At 51.1% G+C, this 16,824-nt stretch overlaps 1 protein-coding gene across 1 annotated transcript in view; it reads left to right on the top strand.

The window, feature by feature from the left end:
* The window catches only part of BDH1 (3-hydroxybutyrate dehydrogenase 1), a 58,856-nt gene that overhangs the window by 16,498 nt on the left and 25,534 nt on the right, over positions 1–16,824 (top strand). The gene's annotated exons all lie outside the window — the stretch shown is intronic.

The raw sequence follows: 16,824 nt of genomic DNA, 5'->3' as shown, positions 1-16,824 counted from the left end.
TCCCAGCAGTGGTAGCTGTATCTTGAGTACAGGGCTTATTGCCTTGTTTTCCAACACAAGGACTCTTCTCTGGGACAAAGCATGAGTATGAACTACCCAGCAGGCATAAGGACTTCATTGCAAAGCAGAGCAAAACACCTGGATAACACTGTCTGCTGCAGGTGACACAGCAGAGAGAGAAAAGCCTTTACAAGGGAAGTTCTTGTAGTCTAAAATTTAGCTCTTAAAATGCTAAGTAGCATAAAAAATCGTGTAATTCCAGCTGGGATGCTACCTCCCAATTTTGCTGCTGGGTTTTAATACAGACATCAGTGAAGAGGAAACTGAGTGCACAGCCAGGATATCTCAGTTTAGCTCAGAGACCCCTGGGAGCAAACCTAGCAGGTGTTCCAACAGCACCGTGTTCATTCCCAGCCAGAAGGATAAAGCTGAGCAGGGATAACTGCTCTGATGTCTACACAGCATCTCTTCTGGAGGCTCCTGAACTCTCCCATGAGGTGGCCTCAGGGAACTGGAGCTGTGCCACCGCACCAGGGCCGGACAAGGTGTGACTGTCCTGCTACCCTGCAATGCAAGTAATGGAGCTGTGTGGTTTCATATGATGGGGAGGCAATGGCTGGGGTGCTGCTGTGCATCCATAGCTGTTCCAACATTTCTGTGTGAGTTTTCCTGACACTGGGAGAGTTTGGTAGTGGATTTGTGGTCAGGAGGGCAGCAAGCTGGCTAGTTTTCCTGCTGGGATCTTGGCAATCCCCTGATTTCAGGGTTTGCCCTGAGAAGCGCATTAAAAGCTAATCCCCTCTGGGTTTGCATGACTGTCCTTTTGACTCAGAGCACTCAAGGTCCTGCCTGCACAGTGCCACTGCAGCTTCTGGAATAGCTTCAGCCCAAGTTTATTTGAAAACTGAGAAGAAAAAAAGAGAACTTGGCCAGACACCTGGTCCTCTGCACTCTCAAGGCTGCCTCAGTGGCAGCTTCTGCTTGCTCAGGAGGAGCTGGGGAGCCTGGAGAGGTCATTCCGTAGGCATGCCCACACCTGGGCTCCAGTCTGGTCCCAGCTGGCTGCAGGAAGGGCTCTCTCTTCCCAGATTTCTTGCCAGGCAAAGACCCTTGGCAATGATGCAAAAGATCTCACTGTGCAGTATCCCTTAGGCAACCTGGAATTAAAAATACCTTTCCCTTGGGTGGTGGGAAGTAGCAGAGATGGAGTAATTTTAACTACAGCTGTTACATCTTGTTCTGAGCCATAATGTGGAAATCATGAAGTCCTACCCACTTCAGAAGTCCTACCTACTTTTTGCTCCTAATGATGGGAGTGGTGAGTACCAGCATTTAGTGACTCCTTACTGCCACCTTATCAGGATGAAGTGCAGGGATTTCCCAGTTAACCAGGAGATCATCTCACAACCAGAAATTCGCACACCTTCAAGAGATCTGCTCCCAGCCCCATGTCTCAGCTCCCACATCCTGGCAGAGTCTGGCCCAGGCTCCCTCCTGGGTCTCAGCCCTGTGGGTCTGGCTGGTCCTGGAGTGGCAGTTTGGAAACAGGACTGCTCTGGAAACAGAAAAGCAGAAAGGACCACTCATGTTCAGGCATTGTTAAACAGCAGAGCACAGGATGTCTTCCCCAACTGAATTAAATATAACAATTAAATATGTCCTCAACTAAACATAAAAGTGGCTCAGTCACTGAGCTACAAAGTCAAATCTCTGTCTGTTCTGAGGTTGGACTGAAGCCACGGGGGCCTTGCTTCAAGGCATATGTGCAGCTGCTGGCACTCCAGGGGCTGTGGCTCTGGAAAGAAAGTATCTTTCCAGAAAACAAGAAGGGAATCATAAGCATAACTCACAGATCTGATGACACTTCCCTGGGAAGGTACCGCTCAGGATCACAGCACTGGTTTCTCTCCCCTCTTTCCCAACAGCGATGTAGCTGTGCAGCCTTGGGGTACTGTGGGCTTAAACTGATGCTTCCCTGTAGAAGAGGAAGTGCTGGCCTGGTACCACCAAAGCAGCAAGCAGGGAATTCTTCCTCACTGAGCAGGAGTGCAAGAAGCAGGAGATGCCAAGGCCAGGAGCAGCCTGTGCACCAGTCGCACGGATGGCCACCCCTTGCTTATCACCAGCCATCACCTGAGCATCACGACCCTTGCTGGGTGGTGGGTGAAAGGGACACTGTGAATATGCCCCAATGCTGGCAGTCAGATGGGGCAGCACATCTCCACTGTCAGCTGCAGGGACAGACTGCCTGGAGCAGGCTCAGCACCACCCCTGCCAGCACGGAGGGTGGTGATGGCAAACACAGGGGTGCCAGCTTGGCCTGTTTCTGGGGACTGCCATACCCACCATGCAGAAAGGGACATGCAGTGGCACAGATGCCATCCTGCAGCTCTCCTGCAACCAGTGAGGGACAGTGGAGGTAGCTGGCTACCATTTTCTGTCTTCCAAAGGGTCTCAGGACCTCAGGGCTGCCTGAAAACCACAAATCAGGCTGTTCTGCTTCCATAGCCAGCAGGCAGCTCCCTGCAGTCTGTGGGTAGTGTAGGGGTGAGGAGTCTGACTAAGATGTAGGTTGTTATCTGAAAATAATTTTTGCTAACATAGTGTTTTGTTTGTGGTTATTTGAAGGTGCTTTTTTGTCAGCATCTGTCCCTGATCACATATGAGTGTTTCTGACTTTCTGGGGCTCTGCCACCATAATGAACTGGAAGAGGGAGTGGACCTGGCTACAGCCTCTTCCAGTCATCCTATCCCTCCCTTCCCTAGCGCAAGGTTGTGCAATTACTTGTGTGATGTGGGACATCTTCAGCAGAAAAGCTTGGGAGACCTGTCCTCACCACCCACATGAGTCCTGGGGAAACAGAACTCTCCCAAAGCAGGGGTGCTCTGGTTTCTCAGCTGGGCAGCAAGCGGGTCAGCCCACCCACAAACCAGTTGGGATCTGTGCTGCTGAGGAGCTGTGCCCTCTGGGAATTGCAGCCTCCCTGCAGCCATCCTAGACCAGGTGCAGGCCTCGCCAGGGACTTTGGGCTGTCCTCCCTTTGCTTGTCTGACAGGCTTCAGTGTGCTGGTGCCTGGGGTGTTTGCTCCCCTCACTGCTTATCTCTCCATCAGCAAATGGGGCACTGCAGAAAGGTTTTGTCTTTCCCAACAGTCTAGTCCTATGAGTTTAGTCTTTTATGTCCAAAACTAAAATCCCCCTCCTGGTCTTGTGCAGGCATTCATCTTTGAGCACAACCTTACTTTATTTTCTAGCCAGAATTGCAAGTTGGGAAGCAACCGGAGCCTGCTCACCTTGTCTCTGAAAAACCACATCTCAAACCCCCAGAAAGGTCCTTGCTGAAGCTGGAGGTGAAAGTGTAAATGCTCATTTCTTCCCCTGCTGTGAATGTCAGAGCAGTACCCTAAAAATGCAGTAATATCCAGAGTGATCACTGTGGTGATATTTCTGACTTTGCCTGGAGCAGAATGAACCATAAATCTTGTGAGATAACACATTGCCACAGAGACTTCCAGCCAGTTTTTCAGGCCTTAGGAGTCTTAATGCTGCCAGAGCATCGGAGCCAGCCCACCCAGAGATGGGTATTACTAGCACAGAAAGCAGCAGCTTTCTGTTGTATCCATGAAAACAGGGTGAGTATTTGGTGCCTCTCCTATCTGAGATCTTGGAGGTATTGTGGGAAACTTTATCAGGATCCAATCTACCACACAGTGAAACTGGGCTATTTGTTGTCATGAGAATCAAAGTGCAACTGGGCTGAAGGAGAGACCAGAAAAATTATAGACTGGTTAAGTAAAAGGTCTGGGTTATTCTTGATGTCTCATCTCTGAATCTGCCATAAGTTTAAAACCAGAGAAAGATCTTACTCCCTGATGGGTCAGTAGGACCTTGCCAGTGCCAGCTGGGGTTCCCCATGCTGACCATGGCTCAGGACCCCATTTCAGCCCTGCCTATGGCTGTGCATTCCATCTGGAGTGGGGATGGCGGATGCTGCTCTTCAGCCCCACTGGTCTGGATTCATCCCTGCAATGCCAGTCTGACCCCTCTCTGCAATGGACAGAGCCCACGATCCTGCTCAGGGCAAGAGCAGCACTCAGGGGCAAGGGGAGATCTGCTCTGATGGGGATGCTCCTGGCATGCTGACACTGCTCACACTCAGCCTGCTGCACTTGGGAATGGTCCTGGTGGCACCAGGGGGTCACAGGCTCCCTCTTTGTCCTGCCTCTGCTTCTTGACCCTCCTGCTGCTTCTCCCTGTGCAGAGGTCCCTGCTGTCCCTCTGTAGCCTGTGGATGTGGCTGCAGTGAGTGTGACTCTGGCTGGGTGCTGGCACACAGCAGAGGGTGCTGGATCAGCAGGAGCAGAGCGAGCTGCTTTCCTCTGGCTGGCAATGCTTTCCCTGAAGCTCCTCTGGATGCCACCCTGCTCCTTGCATCTCCAAGCCTGCTCTGTGGGGATTAGCTATGCTTGGCAGAAATATTTGCAGAGGAGGGAATCACCTTCCACCCCATGGAGACAGGGATTTGCTGATGTTTTGGGACAGCCCTACCTCTCTGTGCTGTCTACAGGAGTTTCCTGTAGCACTGCATGCCTCAGCAAGGAGCTCACCTGCTGTGGAGCAGCACTTCCCACCAGGAGCACCACTGGCCTGCCTGGAAACCTGGGTTCTGCACAGGAAAGAGGGGGCCAAACGCTGGCACAACCCAGCCCAGCCCTGCTTGGATTGATACTGCCTGGACAGCATTCCCAGGGATGCAACCCTTTTTCCTCATCCTTCGAGTCCTTCTGAACTCCTCCCTTGTTTCTCAGCTCCTGGGAGATCCCTTGGGCTAATTATCATCCAGATCAATGCACTTCCAGCTGTGTTGTAGCACTAATGAGTGAGTGGCTTGGCAGGGTGAGTTGGGGTGGAGGGGCAGCAAGAGGCTCCTGGGCTCCCGGGAGCTTTGTAGACTTTTATTTTCTGCTATTGTTTCTAAAAGCAAGTTTCCCGTGCAGACTCAGTGCTGTTGGGAGGTGTGGGTGAGTGTTTTGTGGGGCAGCAGGGTGCAGGGATGCTGCAGGGTGAGATGGGCACACAGGGATGTGGCAGGGGTGCCAGTGGGGGACAGTGTGGCATCTGGAGGACGTTACAGGGATCCTACCATCAGATGGGTGTGTGTCCTGCTCTGGCTGCCACTGGAGGGTGGTTGGGAGGACAGGCTGTCCCCAAGGTTCCTGCCCTGAGCTGAACTCCCTGGAGTCCTTTCAGCCCCCTGCGTCGGTGCTGTGGCCCAGCTGGGTATCCTGAGTGCTGGGTGGAGGTGAACAATCATCCCCAGGCCTTGAAAAGTTCCCTTTCAGCCCTGGCAGATGAGAACAAGGGGTGACACATCCACCAGAGACGATTCAGTGTTGGCACAAAGCACAGACAGAGCCGAGCCATGCACCGGTGCTGCTGGCCAGGCACAGGCTGGTACCACACCCTGGGGCTGAGCCCAGCCACCACCCTGAAAGGCCCTTTGTGGCCCTGGCTGCTGCACCCAGGCCCTGTGCCACAATCTTCACTCCCAGCCTCTAACTCATGGCAGCATCCTGCACACAGATGCCTTTGTGGCTTTCTGACCCACTGCATTTGTGCTCTGGTTTGTAACATAACAGAAACCCAGGCCAAAATCCTTCAGAAATTCTTCTAAGTGGAGCGTGAAGCAGCAGCAACATGAATTTTTGGGGGTTTTCTCTAGCTGTGGCCACTCTCAAGCTGTGCTGAGCAGAAGGGCTCAGGTGCCAGTGTCTGGGCTGTGATGCCCTCCCAGGACATGCATCCCATCCGAATGCCACATGTCCCACATGGCACTGAGCATCACCAGCTCTGTTCCCAGCAAAGGCCCATGCCAGAGCTTCTCGCATTGCCCCGAGGTCTGTGTGCAGGAGCTGACCTGGCCCTGGGTGCCCACTTACACACAGCTCTGCCCAGCAGCACCTGAGGCTTTGCTTTGCTGCTCTCTTCCTGGAATGGAGAGTTTGCTGCTAATGCTGCTCCTTGTGAGCAAACAGGTCTGTGGGCTGGGCTCAGTGGTGTGGCCTGGCATGTACAGGGGGTCACACAGGAGAGGCAGGAGTGGGAGAATGTCCAGGTGTCTGAAAATAATATCAGGCCTTTTTCTTTCCCCTTCCAAGGAAATGTTGGGTCCCTAGAGGACTGCATCTTCTGACTGCTGTTTCCCCTCTTGTGTAATTCTTTAGAAAACACATCCAGGCATGCTAACTCCATCCCAGAAATGGAAAAAATGCACCTGAATTCTCAGCCCAGCTGATAGCCAGGTCTCTGAGGAGGTGGGACACATGATACAGCCTGGCATCTCCAGGGGTTGCCCACCAGGTTGAGCTCCTGCTCCTGAAAAGCACCCGTCTGGCGCTGCCTCCCTCCCAGCCACCCAGCTCCCGGCCATGGAGATGGGACTGCCAGGATCACTGAGATCTTTCAATATGCTTTTTGACAGGATTCATTGTGGTTTGATACCACAGAGAGAAGGGGAATCCACCAGGACTTACCCAGCGCCCTGTGGATGTCTGTTAGACTGCAGTGAGTATGAAAGCAGATGAAATTTTTTTAGGGCTTGGCTGAAACATCCTTTAGGCTCCACTCTCGGCAGCGCTTTGAGCTGAGCTGGCAGCTTTGATCCCACGAGTGGTCGGGGAGCACATGGGAGCTCCTGAGGCACTGCAGCAGTGAGCAGAGGGCAGACAGGGATTTTGCTTTGGCAATGCTGCTGTTAGCTCGGCCAGAAACTGTTCTGGAGGATTTCTGACAGCAAAAAGGCAGGGCTGGATTTTAGCCAGCTGGTAACCAGGTGGTGGATGTGTCTTCAGCTGTAACTGTACCAGTACACATTGCAGCCACGCAGCAGAATTTTTAAAACATCACATTCCTTAAAAGACCTAATTTTGGAGGAAGTATGAGTGCTGGCAGTGGCAACACCTACTGAAGCATCTGCAGCAGTCCCTGAGCATCCAGGGGGAAACGCAGGCATGGCTGCTTGGAGATGCTCCTCCCACCCTGGGGGTCTGCACACTCAGGAACAACCTGTGGGCCCCCCAGCTTGGGCTGTGACCCCTCTAACACCATGACCACCATGTGTCACCCTCCTACCCCTTCAGGATCAGCCTTTTTGCAGCCTGATTACAGGCCTGGCTGGTAATGCAGACGGCATGGTTTTGGTGTGAGTCACAGAGGGTTTGGTGGCTTTTCCCTCCTTGCAGCTCCAGGCTCTCCGGCCAAAGCGGTCAGTTGTCGGTATCAGCTCCTGGCCCCAAGGAGCAGATCTGCAGCCCTTTACTTGTGGAGAGAGGTCTGTATGAGTCCTGAGCAGGCACAGGGGAAGCAACTAAGAGTCCCAAGTATTATTCTGGAGATCTTTCATCTTTCTGTGGAAAAGTAACCCCAGACTTCCCAGAGCTACCCAGTGTGGGGGGGTCTGCTCCCATGAGCCTGGATTTGGTGCCTACCATGCTCCCTTTCCCATCCCTGAGGCAAGCAGAGCTTCTTGTCTTTCCTAGGGAGCACAGAGACCTGCCCAACTTGCTCCCTTCTGCCAGCAGGAGTTCCTGATGTGCCTGGTTTGCAGGGAGAGGTGGGTTTTTAATTAAACTGTTACAGCTGGGGGACACAGACAAGTGCCAGATAGGAGAGCCCTTCCCTGTCAGATGGGAACAGAAGCACCAGTTTTGGTGCACAGTGTTGCTCTAGAGGTCATGTAACATCTGGAAGGTGAGGGGAAGCCTGACTGGGCTGCAGTCATGGAGCATTTCAGAGAGGGAATGTCTCATCTGTGTGACACACTGCTGCCTTTTATTTGATGTGCTGTGTTGGAGAGGGCACAGAGCTGTGCCAAGGTGGGGACCCACAGCTCAGCCTCCAGGAACAGGCACTGCCATCAGACATGTCCTCTGCTCCCCAGTCTTCTGAGCCATGACAGACATATGTTTGGGCACTGAGGGTCTCAGGGCTGTGATGGATCCTGGTGCTTCCAGAGACAGCTGCTCCAGAGAGGCTCTCACCGGGAGTTTGCTCAGATGTGACTGTGTCTGGGCCCCACAGGATTTGCAGCACCTTCCAGCTCTGCAGCAGGCAGTGGCTGTGCAGGGCCCCAGACGTCCCTCATCCTCTGATTTGTAACCCTCCTGGTCTTCCCTCTGGCCCTCCCCTGCTGTGACCCTCCTCCCTGGGCTGCAGCTCAGGCATCTTGGGCTCTTCTGAGCTCCCTGCTCAGACTCCTGCCACCTTCTACACCATCCAAGACTGTTTCTAACTTTCAGAAATGCTGATAATGCCCCACTTAGTACTCAAAGGCTCACAGAGCCTTGCAGTAGCTGTAAACAGTGGCAGCTGTCTTTTGTGTAGAACATATTTTATTTTGTTTGTACTAGAAACAGGTTGGAAGAACTGTCAATGAATAGCTTTGGAAAAACATCCCAAAACAACATGAGGTATCTCAGGGTACATATCCACAAAGGGCACCACCAATGTCCTGCCTGGGAACCCACTGTCTCCATCACCATGTCCCAGCTTCAGCATCAGTTCATAACATCAACATAACCCTCTGGTATAACAGCAGCCCTGTCATTTGTGCTTATTTTTCAGTCTGTCTATAACATCTCTAATCAAGCCCATTATTTATTGGGATAAAATTGGCAACCCAGAGCATCTGAAGGCTGCCCAGGGTCAGGAGGAAGACAAACACCATTTTCTAACTCTGACACTGTGAGGCTCCCCACAGTGAAGGCTGTCAGTACTATCTGCAGACATTACTGTGCAAGGGGAAGGCAATTACTGTGGGAGAACTGCTTCTCCTGGGCTTAATGATTCACCAGCCTCTGTGGGTGCATTAATCCCCAAGGGAGCGGGGCCAGGTGGCCTCATAAATGTGCTAGTCCCTGATGGAGCATTGCAACGATGCTGACAATGCCACAGAGAGGTTCCCACTGCTCTGGGTGCCTCAGAAAATACTCTGAGAGGGTGCAGGACTGCTCTATAACTCATGGCACGTGACCATGGGCCATGCTGCGGGCTTTTCCAATGATATCTGCCATCCTGCAGTGGGAATCCTTGCTTGCCTGGCAGAGTCTTTGCTGTTGAGCCTTTCCCTGCAGCAGCAGCTGTGCTGTGCAGAGTCAGGTGAAAAGCTCACCATATTCATTCACCCTATAGGTGTTCAGGGAGCTCCTAGACCCTCTCTGCTTCCCCAAAGGGGTGATGACAGCTAACCTTCCTGGATGAAGCACATTGAGCTCTCCCCTCCCAGCAGCACTGCCTGTGTTGCAGCCCCTGTGCCAGCTCCTGAGCTCTGCCAGGGGAAGAGCTGGGCCACTGGGGATGCTCGTCTCTGCCCTTGCACCCATGGGGTGTCCTGGCTTTGGCAGCCGGGTCCTGCACTGTTCTGCACCAGCTGGTCCGACACACACAGCACATGGCATGAGCCATGGAACAGTCAGTTTGTAATGGAAATGCTGCCTGCAGGGCTCCCTCGGCTCCTCAGTAACACCTGAAACCCCTGTGCCTTACATTATATGGTTTGTATGACAACATAGGTGATTTCTAGGCACAAAAGGCATGGTTAAAGACACGTGATACACAGAGGAACTTACACGGGGGCTGCAAGCTGAAGAGATTTTCCTTCCCAGCAAATGCTTGTACATGGGCTTTGCTGACTGCCTTTGCAGAGGGGAGGCTTGTAGGAAAACAAATATACCTTCTTTTTGCCCAAGCTTAAAACACCTGGTAAAAATCCGTGTTCATATGTTATTTATTGCTACAAAATATTTGTCTGACAATTATAATCACTGCTAGTATCTCCAATATGTCTTAAAGCTTAATTGCCTGAACATTTTTGTTAGCAGTGAGATAATTCTTGCCTCAACAATTAATTATCCCATAGCAGCTTATGGCACCTGCTGCCTCCATCAGCTACGTGTGCTCAGGAAAGGGCATTTGCCGACTGTCCTGTGAGCCTCCACAAGGCATGGCATGGATTGCAGAGCTGTGCTGTGGGTGGTGGTGGAGGTGAGGAAACCCGGGGGAAGAGTGGCTGTGGAGACCGGGAAAGCAAGCAGCAACACAGGAGAGACACAAACATGAAGAGTTAAGCCAGAGTGAATTCGTCTGCCAGGGTGATCCACTCAGTGAGTGATAAACAGCCCATGGGCTGGTTTTAGGGGTTCCCTGCCAGAGTGCCATTGGGGCAGGCAGGGGGAGGAGGTACTGCTGCCCCTCAACACAGGGCAGAGAGGGCTGCATCCTCCTCACCCTGTTGCAAGAGGTGCTTTTGCTCACCTGAACCCTGGGGATGACCAGGTGCTCACACAGTCCCTGCAGCAACTCGATCTCGGGGCTCGTTGGAGCGGCAAAGCCAGAGGAAGGAGGAATTGCCCTCTAGCATGTTCCAAAAGGCAGCATGCTGTAAAATTCATTACCCTCAGACTAGTTTTAGCTCTCCTGTAAAATACATTTTGTGTCTAATCTTGGTAACGCGTCGTCTCTTCGCCACCCGCCTGGCAGTGCGTTTCACTGCCGATGAGTAACGAGAGGAGCTTCACTGCGGCGGCGAGAGCCGCCCCGCTTGGCAGGCGCATATGGTACCCTTTTCCTGGAGACGCGTTTCCAGGCTGTTTTGAGCTCTCCTAACTTGAAATCAGCAGCACTCGTTTTACAATGCATCACGCGGCAGGTGAGATGCCGCCTCTCCGGCTCTGTGGGTGGATGGATGTGCCCAGGGATGACGTGCGAGGCTGAGTTCGGGGTTCAGCCCGGGCGCCAACAGCCCAGAGGTACACACGGGGCTTGCCTCCCTTCAGGTCAGAGACTGACATGTCTGCCCTCCAGAATGAGCTGTGTTAGACCAGGATAGGTCTTCTCCTTGTGGCGCCCGTTTAAATCTATTTGAAGTGGTCTGCGCAGCGGAGCATCCCTCAGGCTCGGGTGCCCTGCTGACCCCGGGTACGGGAAACCAATCAATCTCCCTTTCTTCACCGAGGGAAGGCAGAAGAAATGTTGCTGCTTATGAGGAACCTTTGCTGAGCAAGGAAAGACAGGATCTCATACTTGTATGGGCTGATGGACTTAGCAAGGAGGAAGCCAGCCCCCGAGGGGCTGCAGAAGCAGCAGAAATCCGCGTGCCCGGGGCGAGGGCAGCGGCTGCTGCGTTCTCCGCCCTGCGCCGGCTCTGCCTTTGCCCTCCGAGCCCCTCGCTGCTTCCCGGGCCCTCCTCGCCTGTCCCGAGATGATCCCAGCTACAGATTCCTGTTTGGTTCACGGTTTGGTGTAGGGGGAGGAGGTTGCAGCATCCGCCTTTCGCTCCCGTCCCTGTTCCAGAATGAGTCACCGCGATGAAGGAGCTGAGCAACAGGCGAGAGGCTGATTCGCCTTGTGACGGTGATTCAGCCCCTGCGGGGTGGTGACAGCTCGAGCAGAGCTATTGTTTCTCCCCACCAGCTGATGACAAAAGTGTTCTTGCCCTTCTCATTGTAGAAGAAGAAATATGAACAATGTTGTGTAAAATAATGATGAGTGATGTTCCTGCTCCAGGAACGCCCTCTGGTTCTCAGCCTGCCCTGCACGCCGGGCACCTTGCTGTGCGAACAGCCAGCCCCTCTCCTGCTCAGGGACGCTGTTGCTGCACTGCCAGTCCCAGGAGCAGCTCAAGGCACGCAAGGGCTGGAGCTGGCCCAGCTCTTAGAAGGGACGGGGCCGGCTCGGTCAGTGCGGGCAGACCGAGGAGCGCTGTGCTGAGGCAGCCCGGGAGTGCCACGCCAGGCGTTCCTGCGGAGCCATCAGCAAGTTCCTGGAGCTGTGTGTGTCACCCAGCACCCTGGAGACACGCACCAGATCCCCTTCATGCAGGGATTTGCTGGGCCACGGCACAGACTCGCGCTGGGAGTGGGACCTGGGGTTTGGGCAGTTCGACAGACTGCAAGATCAATGAAGTCTGCTAGGGCCTGAGTGCTGTGACAAACACGGAGTGATTATCCTCTGCCTCTTGTCAAACGAGGTTTGGGGGCATCAGTGAAACTAGCAGAAATATGTTCACCACAACAAATGAGGAAAAACTCCTTTACAAAATTTGTAGTTAAGTTGTTGTCTGTTGCACGGCGGAGAGGCTATGGAAATTTTACAAGGATTCAAAAAATGATTCATTGTATTAACAGAAGACAATACCTGATGGTCACTAATTCAAATACAACCCCAGCATTAGGAATTCCTTGAACCAAGTGTCAGTAAATGTGGGGAGGATATGCAGGAGGCATGTTTGCAAGCTCTGCTGGATATTTACCCTCCCCTTGGCACACCCTGGGGAGATGCACTGCCAGTCCGACTCACTGTTTCCACACCCCTTTGCTTAACATACATGTGACATTTATAGGTTCTTCAGTAAGTAATATGTGGACTTAAAACAAATGCTGCCTTGATGAGTTACTACTCCAAAATCCAGCATGACAAAATTAGTATGAAGCTGAACTGACAAACCATAAATCACCTTTTACTGACTTTAGCATTTTCTTCTCCCAGTTATTTACATTTTGCTCATTTTGCACTTGCAATTTAGATGAAGCCCAAGGACCTGTGTGTCAGATTAATGCGTGACTGATAGCAGCTTCAGGATATTCAGACAGCAGCAATATGTGTATCATTGACAGTGAATATTCATAGGGATAGATCAGCTTGGAGGATTAAAAGCCACATCCTAGAGGAGTGGATATAATGAAAACAGGAGTAATCAAGTAAATGAAGCAGAAAAGGTGTAGCTTTATTGGTTCTTTATAGTCAGTGTCTCAGAGTCTCCTTTAGTTCCTAATTACTGCTGCTGGAAGATAACAGCTATTAGCTGTGGCTACAGATCCTGGGCTCTTTGAAGTCCTGAACAATAGACCACAGGAGGTGCTACGGGACCTTCTTTATCTTCTCCCTAGTCTACACCATCCCTGGGTCACGCAAACTGCTGATGGCTGTTTCCACCAGCAGCATTCGCAGTCACCTTTGATCGCAGCCGCCCTTACAATAGCTTCAAGGAAGAGGTTTTATTTTGGTAAAAAAAAAATAATTTGTTGCCTGTTCATATCAAAACAACCATGAGGAAGGCAGTCCCTGTCATCTGTCTGGGCAAGGAGGAGAGGTGAACTATTTTGGGCAGTGCTGAGACCCCACCATGGAATCTTTTCCCCTCCTGACCACCTGGTTCAGCCCAGGGACAGCAGCACCCCAAGTTTGCCTTGGCCATGACTGTGTATGAGTATGAAATAAAGCATCAGGCTCATTGTCAGGTCCAACAGGCACAGTGAGATGCAGAGTGCACAGAAGGTCAACACTTATCTCTCAATTAAACCTGAAATCTAAAAATTAAAACCAAAATGGCTCTTTAATTCAAGTGTGTTTTCCTTAATTGCTAGGGACTTAGAGATTCCTCCTGTACACAGCAAGAGCCATGGATACATTTAAATTTCTCCACAAGATAAAAATACCTTTTAACTGTTCACCATGTGGTTTTGCTCTGGTTTCACACCATTAAGATGTTAGAACACGCAGCCCTGGTGTCACATATCACATGAGTACAAGCAGATGTTTGGTTGTCTTGTCCACTGCCAGCTAATTTCTTCTGTTTTGTCTAGGGCTCTGCAGCATCAGTAATAAGTGATTCACACTGAGCATGAGGTTTTTATGCTTTCCATGAGCAGAAACCATGGGAAGGATAGAAGTCTCCCTTCCTATGTACCTGGCACCTGCCCGGTGCTGCTCAGGACTTTCTGCACCACTTTTGCACAACCCTTGTTCCAGTCTAGGAGCCTGCACAAGTGCCTTTGCAGATGGGGAGGTTGCTTTGGTCTCTTTGCAGGTGTTCTCTGAATTAGGCAGTTCTGAATGGGAAGGCAAAATCACCCTCTCCTTGGATCACAGAAAATAGGTCAGAAGGAAATTCATGGATCTTCAAATCTGATTGCTTATTATCTCAAGCAACCAGCTGATGTAATCGCCTCCATAAACAGTGGGACTGCACTCTTCCCATGTGGAAGCTGCTGTAGACACCCACGGCTCTGATGGATAGAAACCTTGTTTTAGAAGAAAAGTATCACAGCCCAAACTTTAATTGTGGCCAGCTGATATCAATTTATTCCTGTGGCAACACCAGCTTAGGCAGCTGCTCTCACTCCCAGCTCCTCAGGTTACCCTTAATATATAATCACTTCTGCTCTCATCTGCTTTTTTGTACGTGAGGATATGAGATTAATAGGGTTTCATCTGGACTTCTGGTTTGCTGTTTGTGTGCCTATGTGGTGGATTGGCAGCAGCATCATGCTGTGCTGTAAGTACTATGGGAGAGAGGGCTCTGCAACAGCTGGAGGGGGAGCTGCCTCATCTTTCTGTAATGGAGATGTGGCAAAAACTTTCTGACCGCAGAACCAGTGCTTTTGTGCAACTAATGTAAGGTTGTCCTTCAAACACTATCAATACAGACCTCCTGCATGAGCAAATTCATTTTAGACCTTGTTATTTGATTTATCTCCTCTTGTGTCCTGGATGATTGTAAAAGGCACTTAAACCCCAGTTTTGCTTTCAGATTCAGCAGATTTTGGTTTGTCCTGTGATGTTGCAAAAACTCTGAAATAAGTTTTCTGCCTCTCTAGAAAGTATTTTCCCTGCTCTATATTTAGGGATGGGTTTGGCTGTTTTGTGCTCTGAATGTTACCTGCTTCCTCAGGGTCTCCTAAACTAAGCTATGAGCTGGGAGATTGTACATTCCTTTTGCCTCCAGTGTGATCATCTCCTTGCTTAACTGCTTATTCCCAGCAGCCAGTGCTGTTTCCTACATATACTACTATTGTTTTAGAGAAAAGTAATTTAAACTGCTTCCTTCTTGTGGCCTTGGAAGACTTCTAGATCTGCCCCAGCATCAGTGTGGCATAGCCTCACTTTTTTCCTTGCTCTCATTCATTTTCACGGCCAAAAATCCCCGTGTTATTTACTGATTAACTGTCACTCCCCACTGCTCCACTTCTCCATCTGGCCCTGGGCTGTGCAGCTTCTCAGGGCTCCCTCCCCCGCCATGAGCTGGAAGAGGCTGTGTGGATTTTCTTGTGCTACCAGCAAGTCTGTTTTTCTCTGTGTTTAGGTTCAGCCTTCCCTGGGCTGTGCAGCACAGAGCTGCTTGGCTGCTGGTGGTGCTGCAAACTGTCTCTGTGGTCTGGAGCTGCTTGCGATTCTGCTGTGTAAGAGGTTTCCTCACATCTGTGTTACTCTGAATTTTCCCTGCTCCTGTTGCTTTGCCAGGAGCCTGCCTTGCCTGAGAAAGCAAGAGGTTCCCCTCTTGTCCTGGGGAACAGGACAGTGGTGGCCCAGCTCTGTGCTGCGGCTGGCTTGGGTGTGGACTGACTGTGACCTGTGAATTAGCTGGATAAGGGCAGGTCTGTGGGTGGATGTTTGCTGGGCAGAGATAAAGTGAGAAGCTGTAGGAAGGGGTCTGGGCTATGCTGTGTTTTATTGCTGGGCAATAGCCAGGCTGGTCCTGGCAGCTCCTGAACTGGGCAGGAGCTCACCTCTTTGGCAGCCCACACTAGTGAGTGTTCCCTTTTTTAAACCTTTTAATCAAAATCTCTAGGTCTTTGTGATTTCTCTGCACTCTGTGGACTTATGTTTCAATTTCTGATGAGTTGTATAAGGCTGTTTTTTGCTGAAGTGTTTGAAAGCTCTCAGACGTTGCAAATGCTGCTGCTGCCCAGGTGTGAAGCACTGGTCTGTGTTAGTGATGGGGGGCAATGCCCCAGGTCTGGGGCTCCACTGTGGCTCCATCAGAAGTCTGGCTCACAGGAGCATGCTAGGCTGACAGCAAGAAGGATGGGAGAACAGAACTGGGGTTCAACATAATGGCAAAATTAGTAATTCTGCAAATCGACACTGTATAGCAATGGACTTGTGAAAACAGCAACTTTATTCAGATTTTGCTGACATAAGTTGCTGTCAAATGACCTTGCTCTTTGTCTCTGTAGTCCTACGTTGCTGTAGATGCTGTCCTGCAAGCAGGAGAACCTGTCCCTGATGGCAGCGTAAGAGCTCTCCTGAGGGTATATTGTAGTGGATGGCTTGTTGTGCAACCACCATGAGGTGTCACAGGTGTTACCTTCTGCACAGTTTTTTGTTTCATTCTTTTTCCTGCCCTGCTGAAGACTCCCACGTGTCCTGTTACTGTTTTGTCTTTGCTACAGCTCTCGCCCTTCAAAATGCTCTCTTACTTTCAGGTTAGCCATAACCTCCCAGCTCACTTAATCAGACTCTCATTAGCTCTGGTCCCCTGCTGCTTTTTCCTACTCTGCTGCTTTAATCTTGCTCTGATCTGACAAGCAAAGCACATGGAAAGAGTGGCTAGGATATGCTCTGGAAATAGTTCTGCCCTTTAAAGCCCTTGGTAGTTTTTTTTTCTCTTTGGTCCTGAAGTCTTTCCATATTGACCACTGTAACCTGCCACCAAAAGCCTTCTCATGAAAACCATTGGCACTTACATCCTCCTTGGTGTGTCTTGGGAACCCAGGGGGAAAACTGCACTTATTTTGACTGCAGTCAAGGTGCAGGGGGGATTTTTTACTGCAAGGCAATCTCGTGCCATGTGTGCCCAGGAGCTCCTCAGCACCCTTGCTGGCAGCTCAAAATTCAGAAGGAGCTGACAAACATCAGCTTATGACCAGAGCAGAGACTGGGTGTGACAGATCATCACAGGTGGGGCTGTGAGGCAGGAGAGGGGCAGCTTCACTGGAGGAGGTGCTGGGTTAAAGCTGCAAAAGGAGCAGCCTGGGAAGGAGGGA

Source organism: Corvus moneduloides, chromosome 10, assembly GCF_009650955.1.
Source record: "Corvus moneduloides isolate bCorMon1 chromosome 10, bCorMon1.pri, whole genome shotgun sequence".
NCBI lineage: Eukaryota > Metazoa > Chordata > Aves > Passeriformes > Corvidae > Corvus > Corvus moneduloides.
This window is presented reverse-complemented; position numbering and strand designations above follow the sequence as displayed.